Source organism: Arachis hypogaea, chromosome 13 (genome assembly GCF_003086295.3).
Source record: "Arachis hypogaea cultivar Tifrunner chromosome 13, arahy.Tifrunner.gnm2.J5K5, whole genome shotgun sequence".
Classification (NCBI taxonomy): domain Eukaryota; kingdom Viridiplantae; phylum Streptophyta; class Magnoliopsida; order Fabales; family Fabaceae; genus Arachis; species Arachis hypogaea.
Window position 1 is genome coordinate 96,050,743 of NC_092048.1, and position 10,578 is coordinate 96,061,320.

Consider the following 10,578-nt stretch of genomic DNA (forward strand, 5'->3'; position numbering starts at 1 on the left):
GTGTCCAGAGCTCTTAAGCACACTCCTTTTACTTTTGGACCACGACTTTAACTGCTCAGTCTCAAGTTTTTACTTGACACCTTCACGCCACAAGCACATGGTTAGGGACAGCTTAGTTTAGCCGCTTAGGCCAGGATTTTATTCCTGTGGGCCCTCCTATCCACTGATGCTCAAAGCCTTGGATCCTTTTTATTTTACCCTTTCCTTTTGGTTTAAAGGGCTATTGGCTTTTTCTGCTTGCTTTTTCTTTTTCTTTCTCTCTTTTTTTTTTCGCATATACTCTTTTTTTTCTGCAAGCTTTTCACTGCTTTTTCTTGCTTCAAGAATCAATTTTATGATTTTTCAGATTATCAAATAACATTTCTCCTTTTCCATCATTCTTTCAAGAGCCAACAATTTTAACATTCATGAATCAACAATATCAAAAATATGCACTGTTCAAGCATTCATTCAGAAAGACAAAAGTATTGCCACCACATCAGAATAATTAAACTGTTTTAAAATTTGAAATTCATGCACTTCTTTTCCTTTTCAATTAAAACACTCTTTATTTAAGAAAGGTGATGGATTCGTTTTCATAGCTTTAAGGCATAGACACTTAAACACTAGTGATCATGTAATAATGACACAAATATAAATAAACATAAAGCATAATTTTCGAAAAACAGAAAATAAAGAACAAGGAGATTAAAGAACGGGTCCACCTTAGTGATGGCGGCTTGTTCTTCCTCTTGAAGATCTTATGGAGTGCTTGAGCTCCTCAATGTCTCTTCCTTGCCTTTGTTCTCTCTCATGGTTCTTTGGTCTTCTCTAATTTCATGGAGGAGGATGGAATGCTCTTGGTGCTCCACCCTTAGTTGTCCCATGTTGGAACTTAATTCTCCCAAGGAGGTGTTGATTTGCTCCCAATAGTTTTGTGGAGGAAATTGCATCCCTTGAGGCATCTCAGGGAGTTCATGATGAGGAGCTTCCTCATGCTCTTGTCCATGAGTGAGATCTCTTGTTTACTCCATCCTTTTCTTAGTGATGGGCTTGTCCTCATCAATGAAATGTCTTCCTCTATGTCAATTCCAACCGAATTGCAAAGGTGACAAATGAGATGAGGGAAGGCTAATCTTGCCAAAGTAGAGGACTTGTCCGCCACCTTGTAGAGTTCTTGGGATATAACCTCATGAACTTCCACTTCCTCTCTTATCATGATGCTATGAATCATGATAGCCCAGTCTATAGTAACTTCAGACTGGTTGCTAGTGGGAATGATCGAGCGTTGGATGAACTCCAACCATCCCCTAGCCACGGGCTTGAGGTCATGCCTTCTTAGTTGAACCGTCTTTCCTCTTGAATCTCTCTTCCATTGAGCGCCCTCTTCACAGATGTCTATGAGGACTTGGTCCAACCTTTGATCAAAGTTTACCCTTTTAGTGTAGGGGTGTGCATCTCCTTGCATCATGGGCAAGTTGAATGCCAACCTTACATTCTCCAGACTAAAATCTAAGCATTCCCCTGAACCATTGTAAGCCAATTCTTAGGGTCTGGGTTCACACTTTGATCATGGTTCTTGGTGATCCATGCATTGGCATAGAACTCTTAAACCATTAAGATCCTGACTTGTTGAATGGGGTTGGTGAGAACTTCCCAACCTCTTCTTCGGATCTCATGTCGGATCTCCGGATAATTGCCCTTTTTGAGCTTAAAAGGGACCTCGGGGATCACCTTCTTCTTGGCCACAACTTCATAGAAGTGGTCTTGATGCACCCTTGAGAGGAATCTTTCCTTCTCCCAAGACTTAGAGGTGGAAGCTTTTGCCTTTCCTTTCCTCTTTCTAGAGGTTTCTCCGGCCTTTGGTGCCATAAATGGATATGGAAAAACAAAAAGCAACGCTTTTACCACACCAAACTTAGAAGGTTTGCTCGTCCTCGAGCAAAAGAAGAAAGAAGAGAATAGAAGAAGAAGAAATAGAGGAGATGGAGGGGGCTTAGTGTTTCGGCCAAGGGGGAGAAGTAGTGTGTATGTTGTGTGAAAATGAAGGAGTGAAGATGGGCTTATATAGGAGTGGAGAGGGGGGTATGGTTCGGCCATTATGGGTGGGTTTGGGAGGGAAAGTGGTTTGAATTTGAATGGTGAGGTAGGTGGGGTTTTATGAAGGATGGATGTGAGTGGTGAAGAGAATGGTGGGATTTAATAGGTAAGGGGTTTTTGGGGAAGAGGTATTGAGGTAATTGGTGAATGGGTGAAGAAGAGAGAGAGAGGTAGGGTGGGTGGGGATCCTGTGGGTCCACAGATCCTGAGGTGTCAAGGATATCTCATCCCTGCACCAAGTGGCATGCAAAAATGCCCCTTTCTGCCAATCCTGGCGTTAAACGCCAGGCTGCTGCCCATTTCTGACGTTTAACGCCAGCTTTTTGCCCATTCCTGGCGTTAAACGCCAGTCTGGTGCCCATTTCTGGCGTTAAACGTCCAGAATGGTGCCAGACTGGGCGTTTAACGCCCATTCTGCTACCCTTACTGGCGTTTAAATGCCAGTAAGTGTCTCCTCAAGGGTGTTCTATTTTTCATTCTGTTTTTTAGTCTGGTTTTGCTTTTTCTATTGTGTTTGTGACTTCACGTTATCTTCAACCTACAGAAAATATAAAATAACAATGGAAAATAACATAGATAAGTAAAATTGGGTTGCCTCCCAATAAGCGCTTCTTTAATGTCAATAGCTTGACAGTGGGCTCTCATGGAGCCTCACAGATGTTTAGAGCAATGTTGGAACCTCCCAACACCAAACTTTAGAGTTTGAAAGTAGGGGTTCAACACCAAACTTAAAGTTTGGTTGTGGCCTCCCAACACCAAACTTAGAGTTTGACTGTGGGGGCTCTGTTTGTCTCTGTATTGAGAGAAGCTCTTCATGCTTCCTCTCCATGGTTACAGAGGGATATCCTTGAGCTTTAAACACAAGGGAGTCTTCATTCACTTGAATGATCAATTCTCCTCTATCAACATCAATTACAGCTTTTGCTGTGGCTAGGAAAGGTCTGCCAAGGATGATGGATTCATCCATACACTTCCCTGTCTCTAGGATTATGAAATCAGCAGGGATGTAGTGGCCTTCAACCTTTACCAAGACATCCTCTACAAGTCCATAAGCCTGTTTCTTTGAATTGTCTGCCATCTCCAGTGAGATTCTTGCAGCTTGTACCTCAATGATCCCTAGCTTCTCCATTACAGAGAGAGGCATGAGGTTTATGCTTGATCCTAGGTCACACAGAGCCTTCTCAAAGGTCATGGTGCCTATGGTACAAGGTATTGAGAACTTTCCAGGATCTTGTCTCTTCAGAGGTAATTTCTGCCTAGTCAAGTCATCCAGTTCTTTAGTGAGCAATAGAGGTTCATTCTCCCAAGTCTCATTACCAAATAACTTGGCGTTTAGCTTCATGATTGCTCTAAGGTACTTAGTAACTTGCTCTTCAGTAACATCTTCATCCTCTTTAGAGGAAGAATACTCATCAGAGCTCATGAATGACAGAAGTAAATTCAATGGAATCTCTATGGTCTCTGTGTGAGCCTCAGATTCCCATGGTTCCTCATCAAGGAACTCCATGGAGGCCAGTGGACGTCCATTGAGGTCTTCCTCAGTGGAGATCACTGCCTCTTCCTCCTTTCCAAGTTTGGCCGTGTGGGTTATGGTTATGGCCTTGCACTCTCTTTTTGGATTCTCTTCTGTATTGCTTGGGAGAGTACTAGGAGGGAGTTCAGTAATTTTCTTACTCAGCTGACCCACTTGTGCCTCCAAATTTTTAATAGAGGACCTTGTTTCAGTCATGAAACTTTGAGTAGTTTTGATTAGATCAGAGACAATGGTTACTAAGTCAGAGTGGCTCTGCTTAGAATTCTCTGTCTGTTGCTGAGAAGATGATGGAAAAGGCTTGCTATTGCTAAACCTGTTTCTTCCACCATTATTGTTGTTGAAACCTTGTTAAGGTCTCTGTTGATCCTTCCATGAGAGATTTGGATGATTTCTCCATAAAGGATTATAGGTGTTTTCATAGGGTTCTCCCATGTAATTCACCTCTTCCATTGCTGGGTTCTCAGGATCATGAGCTTCTTCTTCAGAGGAAGCTTCCTTAGTACTACCTGTTGCTGCTTGCATTCTAGACAGACTCTGAGAAATCATATTGACTTGTTGGGTCAATATTTTATTCTGAGCCAATATGGCATTCAGAGTATCAATCTCAAGAACTCATTTCTTCTGAGTTGTCCCATTATTCACAGGGTTCCTTTCAGAAGTGTACATGAATTGGTTATTTGTAACCATTTCAATGAGTTCCTGAGCTTCTACAGGCGTCTTCTTCAGATGAAGAGATCCTCCAGCAGAGCTGTCCAATGACATTTTGGATAGTTCAGACAGACCATCATAGAAGATACCTATGATGCTCCATTCTGAAAGCATATCAGAAGGACACCTTCTGATCAATTGCTTGTATCTTTCCCAAGCTTCATAGAGGGATTCACCTTCCTTCTGTCTGAAGGTTTGGACTTCAACTCTAAGCTTACTCAATTTTTGAGGTGGAAAGAACTTTGCCAAGAAGGTATTAACTAGCTTTTCCCAAGAGTTCAGGCTTTCTTTAGGTTGTGAGTCCAACCATGTCCTAGCTCTATCTCTTACAGCAAAGGAAAAAAGCATAAGCTTGCAGACCTCGGGATCAACCCCATTAGTCTTGACAGTGTCACAGATTTGCAAGAATTCAGCTAAGAACTGATGAGGATCTTCCAATGGAAGTCCATGAAACTTGCAATTCTGTTGCATTAGAGAAACTAATTGAGGCTTAAGGTCAAAGTTGTTTGCTCCAATGGCAGGGATTGAGATGCTTTTCCCATAGAAGTCAGGAGTAGGTGCAGTAAATCACCAAGTACCTTCCTTGCATTGTTGGTGTTTTCGGCTGCCATGGCTTCTTCTTGTTTGAAAAGCTCTGTTAGGTCCTCTACAGAGAGTCGTACTTTAGCTTCTCTCAGCTTTCTCTTCAAGGTCCTTTCGGGTTCAGGATCAACCTCAACCAGAATGTCTTTGTCCTTACTCCTGCTCATATAAAAGAGAGAAGAAGAAAGTATGGAATCTTCTATGTCACAGTATAGAGATTCCTTGAGATGTCAGAGGAAAAGAAAAATAGAAGGAGGAGGTAGAAAGAGAATAATTCGAACTTATCAAGAGGGATAGAGTTCGAATTGTTGATAGTGGAGGAGTGTTAGTCCTTAAATAGAAGGATGTGAGAAGAGGGGAAGAATTTTCGAAATTAAAGTAAAAGATTTTTAAAATAATAAAAAGAAATTTGAAAATTTGATTGAGATTTTCGAAAATTAAGATTGGGAAAGAAATTATGTGATTTTGAAAAAGATTTTGAAATTAGAAATCAAAAAGATATGATTGAAAATTAATTTTTGAAAAAGATGTGATTGAAAAGATATGATTGAGAAGATATGATTGAAAATCAATTTTTAAAAAGAAGGTTTTAAAATTAAAGTTGATTACTTGACTAACAAGAAATTAGAAGATATGATTCTAGAATTTAAAATTTGATCCTTCCTTAATAGGCAAGTAACAACTTGAAAATTTTGAATTAAATTACTAATTATAGCAAGGATTTTCAAAAATAGTAAAAATAAAATGGAAAGAAATTGATTTTGAAGATATATGATTGAAAAGATATGATTTGAAAAGATTTGATTTTGAAAAATTATGAAGATTTGAAAAAAATTTGGATTAAAAACAAAATCTTCCCTCTAGTGTCATCCTGGCGTTTAACGCCCAAAATGCTACCTTTTTGGGCGTTAAACGCCCATCCAGGTACCCTGGCTGGTGTTCAAATGCCAGTTTTCCTTCTTCACTGGGTGTTTTGAACACCCAGCTTTTTCTGTTTAATTCCTCTGCTGAATGTTCTGAATCTTCAATTCTCTGTATTATTGACTTGAAAAGACACAATTTTGAAAATATTTTTGGATTTTTAATGATGAGAAACAATAAAAATGCAACTAAGATCAAATAAACAATGCATGCAAGACAGCAAACTTAAAAATTAGACACTAGACTCAAACAAGAGACATAAAAATATTTTTGATTTTATGATTTTATAAATTTTTTTTTGTGATTTTTCAAAAATTATATGGAAAAGAGAATAAAGAAATTCAAAACTTTTAATAAGAATTCTAGGAATCATGCAATGTTAGTCTAAAGCTTCAGTCTAAAAAGATTAGACATGGCTGGCCAAGCTTCAGCAGGACATTACATTCAGCAGCTAAATTGATGAGAATCAACCAGCTTTTGTGATGATAAGAACATCACCTTGAAACTCTAGAATTCATTCTTAAAAATTCGGAAAAATAAAAAGAAAAGTACCTAATCTAAGCAACAAGATGAACCGTCAGTTGTCCAAACTCGAACAATCCCCGGCAAAGGAGCCAAAAACTTGGTGCACGAAATTGTGATCATCAACAATGGTGCCAAAGGACTTGGAGCTCTCAAACGTGAATCACACTTTGTCACAATTCTGCACAACTAACCAGCAAGTGCACTGGGTCGTCCAAGTAATAAACCTTACGTGAGTAAGGGTCGATCCCACGGAGATTGTCGGCTTGAAGCAAGCTACGGTCATCTTGTAAATCTCAGTCAGGCGGATTCAAATGGTTATGGAGGATTGATAATTAAAAGATGAATAAAACATAAAATAAAGATAGAGATATAAATACTTATGTAATTCATTGGTAGGAATTTCAGATAAGCGTATGAAGATGCTTTGTTCCTCCTGAACCTCTGCTTTCCTATTGCCTTCTTCCAATCATTCATACTCCCTTCCATGGCTAGCTTTATGTTGGGCATCACCGTTGTCAATGGCTACTTCCCGTCCTCTCAGTGAAAATGTTCTACGCACGCTGTCACTGAACGGCTAATCATCTGTCGGTTCTCGATCATGTTGGAATTGGATCCATAGATCCTTTTGCGTCTGTCACACGCCCAACAATTGTGAGTTTGAAGCTCGTCACAGTCATCCCTTCCCAGATCCTACTCAGAATACCACAGACAAGGTTTAGATGTTCCGGATCTCAGGAATGGCTGCCAATAATTCTAGCCTATACCACGAAGGTTCTAATCTTGGATTAGAAACCCCAGAGATACACATTCAAGCTTGTTTGCATGTAGAATGGAAGTGGTTGTCAGTCACGCGTTCATAGCGGAGAATGGTGACGAGTGTCACATAATCATCATATTCATCATGTTCTTGGGTGTGAATGAATATCTTGGAGAAGAAATAGACTTGAGTTGAATAGAAAAAGAATAGTACTTTGCATTAATTCATGAAGAACAACAGAGCTCCACACCTTAAGCTATGGTGTGTAGAAACTCCACTGTTGAAAATACATAAGAACAAGGTCTAGGCATGGCCGTGAGGCCAGCCCCCAAACGTGAAAAGGTCTATCAAAAGTATCTAAAGGTATGAAGGTATGAAAATACAATAGCAAAAGGTCCTATTTATAGAAAACTAGTAGCCTAGGGTTGCAGAAATAGGTAATTAAGGCAGAAATCTTCTTCCGGACCCACTTGGTGTGTGCTTGGGCTGAGCATTGAAACTTCTATGTGTAGAGACTTTTCTTGGAGTTAAACGCCAGCTTTTATGCCAGTTTGCGCGTTTAACTCCAGCTTTTATGCCAGTTCTGGCGTTAAACGCCAGAATTCTTAAGCTGACTTGGAATGCCTGTTTGGGCCATCAAATCTCGGGCAAAGTATGAACTATTATATATCGCTCGAAAGCCCAGGATGTCTACTTTCCAACACAATTGAGAGCGCACCAATTGGGCTTCTGTAGCTCCAGAAAATCTACTTCGAGTGCAGGGAGGTCAGAATCAAAGCGCATCTGCAGTCCTTTCTCAGCCTCTGAATCAGATTTTTGCTCAGGTCCCTCAATTTCAGCCAGAAAATACCTGAAATCACAGAAAAAAACACAAACTCATAGTAACATCCAGAAGAGTGATTTTTATTTAAAAACTAATAAAAATATAATAAAAACTAACTAAAATTTACTAAAACATACTAAAAATAATGCCAAAAAGCGTATAAATTATCCGCTCATCAGATGCCAGGGCATTTTGGCCAGTTTCACTGACCTTTTCTTTACTGTTTTAGGGTAGTTTCATGCATTTTCTTAGTAAATAAGCAAGTTTTGGGTAGATATTCACTGACATCATGATTCAAGCAAACATTGTGAACTTTACATGATTTTATGAGAATTATGCATGAATTGAATGATAAAATGGATGATGCATGATCTCATGATTTAGAACCAAGCTTTGATGCACTTTATTTGCTTGATTTCAGGACAAAGGAAGCAAGGAAGAGCCACGTTAGTAGCCATGATAGTCTAACTAACATGACAACTAACGTGGGAGGAGCAAGGAATCGCCAACGTTAGTGACACTCACCTTTGTCACTAACGTTGGACTAAGCCAATATTGCCCACGTTAGCTGCCACATTAATTACATTAACGTGGAAGCTAACGTGGAGGAAAGAAATGAAAGGCCAACGTTAGTGACACTCACCTTTGTCACTAACGTTGGGGATGGCAATCACCACCACGTTAGTGGTCACGTTAATGCAATTAACGTGAGGCACTAACGTGGGAAAAAGAGGCGTTTGAAGAATTAGTGACAAAGGTAAGTGTCACTAACACTCTCGAAGCTTAGGCATGCCCACATTAAGGGTCACGTTAGTTATACTAACGTGAACTCTAACGTGGGGAAACGAGGCAATAAGCAACATTATTGGAAAAGGTGAATGCCAATAACGTTTGTGAAGGACCAAGAGGCAACGTTAGTGGTCACGTTAGTGCCACAAACGTTGAAGTTAACGTGGATCATTTTTGGCTTGGAACATTAGTGAAAAAGGTGATCGTCACTAACGTTCTCGAACCCACATTTTCACTTAACGTTAACACCACTAACGTCCTAACTAACGTCCATGCCTAACTTACACTTTTTCTGCAAGCAAAGCTGAGCCCGTTGAAGACTGTAACTGCTTCAACTAAAGATCCAAAGGCCCATATCCAAGACTTGAAGAGCTAACTAGAAGATCAGAAGAGTAGTATATATAGGAGTAGTTTTGAACTAGTAGGTAGGCTTTTGGCATTTTGGAGAACTACACTCTTTATATTTTACTTTCTCTGCAACTTCTAGTTTTATTTTTTGAAAATGCACTTTTCATTTATGCTTTCCATTCCCAGAGCTATGAACAACTAAACCTCTTTCATTGGGTTAGGGAGCTCTGTTGTAATTTGATGGATCAATAATAGTTTTCATTATTCTTCTTCTTTCTTTTCTCTTGATTTTACTAGAAAGCTTTCAATCTTCATCCTATTGGGTAGTTGTCTTGGAAAAGAAGCTATTCATACTTGGATCTCTTCGGAACCTTGGAAAAGGAATGAAGAGATCATGCTAGAAATGCTTTCTCATGTTGGACCAAATTGGGGTTTGGATGGATATAGTGACATATAATCCTACCAACACTTTGATTTGGGAATACATGTGGTATAATCAGTGACCATACTTCATCTCTTCTCATGATCAATTAGACCAAGAAATTGGCTATTGATCAAGATTCGAGAGATTAGGTTTCCAAGGAATTGGAATCCAATCACTTAAGATTGCCAAGGAGATCAATGAATGCATTGATTGAGGAAGAGATGAGAATGAACTTGATCCGGAGAATACAACATCTCCTGAGCCGAATGAATCCCCCATTTCTGATCTTACCCATTCTCTTTACTTTCTGCCATTTACTTTTATGTTTATTTCCCCAAATCCCCATTTTAGATTCTGCAATTTACTTTCTGCCATTTACATTTTGCTCTTTATTTCCAGCATTTACACTTTCTGTTATTTACTTTCCCGCCATTTATGTTTCTGCAAATATCAACTCAATTTCTGCTTAGCTCAACTAGAACATTCCTCTTATTACATTTGCTTGACCAATCAATCCCTGTGGGATTCGACCTCACTCTATTGTGAGTTTTTACTTGACAACAATTTGGTATACTTGCCGAGGGAAATTTGTTGAGAGACAAGTTTTTGTCCATCAGCTTTTCAAGAGAATGAACTTGGAAATGGTTTATTTTTGAATGCACTAAATTTTTGGGTAAAAAGTGATTTTTGGTTACTTGAAAATTAGTTTTTAAAAGAGAAAAGGTTTTGAAGTTAATTTGGGACTTTTGATTTGGTGAAAATAAGTTTATGAGAGATATTTGGTTTTTGGAACTGATGACTTGCATCATTTACCCTTTTTTCTTATCTAAAAAGGACCATAAAAGAGCATAATCTCATTTGATCATTGCAATTCATGAACTAATTGATGAATATTATGGTACATTACTTTGAAACGGGTTTGTGTTGAATTTCAGGTGAAAAGAGCAACAAAAAGGGAAGAAAACAACAAAATAAAGCTAGGCGTGTGAAACTGGCATGGCATTTGGAACAAACGCCATGAAAGTATATGGGCGTGGCACGCCAGTTGTATTTTCCAGAAAGGATCCTCAAAGCTTTTACATGGGCGT

The 10,578-nt window shown here is 39.1% G+C and overlaps 1 non-coding gene across 1 annotated transcript; it reads left to right on the plus strand.

Moving 5' to 3' along the window:
- The first annotated feature begins 4,429 nt into the window (after positions 1-4,429).
- LOC112739915 (small nucleolar RNA R71) lies at positions 4,430-4,537 on the plus strand. The gene has a single exon (XR_003170850.1). It is a non-coding gene; the product is annotated as a small nucleolar RNA R71 (small nucleolar RNA).
- The last annotated feature ends 6,041 nt before the right edge of the window (positions 4,538-10,578 follow it).